The 218-nt window shown below is 46.3% G+C and overlaps 1 protein-coding gene across 1 annotated transcript in view; it reads left to right on the top strand.

Moving 5' to 3' along the window:
* Positions 1 to 218, top strand: part of LOC106294085 (gibberellin-regulated protein 12) — a 21595-nt gene that overhangs the window by 7300 nt on the left and 14077 nt on the right. The gene's annotated exons all lie outside the window — the stretch shown is intronic.

Genomic DNA, 218 nt, shown 5'->3' with positions numbered 1-218 from the left:
GATGTTAGTGCGTACGACTGTCTGGTCTTCCAAGAAAGTGTTTTTATAGAGGAAGGATATTTCGTCGAGGAACGAATCTTCAGGCGTCTGCGACGTCTCGCGAGGCTGAAGATTTGTTAATCTTTCGTATGCCGCGTTTCTTGCTTGAAATGTTCGCGGGCTTGAAGATGTTTTGCGATGTTGCAAGGGTTTAGTCTTAGCCCTGCGTTTGAGAAACG

Source organism: Brassica oleracea, chromosome C5 (assembly GCF_000695525.1).
Source record: "Brassica oleracea var. oleracea cultivar TO1000 chromosome C5, BOL, whole genome shotgun sequence".
Taxonomy (NCBI): Eukaryota; Viridiplantae; Streptophyta; class Magnoliopsida; order Brassicales; family Brassicaceae; genus Brassica; species Brassica oleracea.
This window is presented reverse-complemented; position numbering and strand designations above follow the sequence as displayed.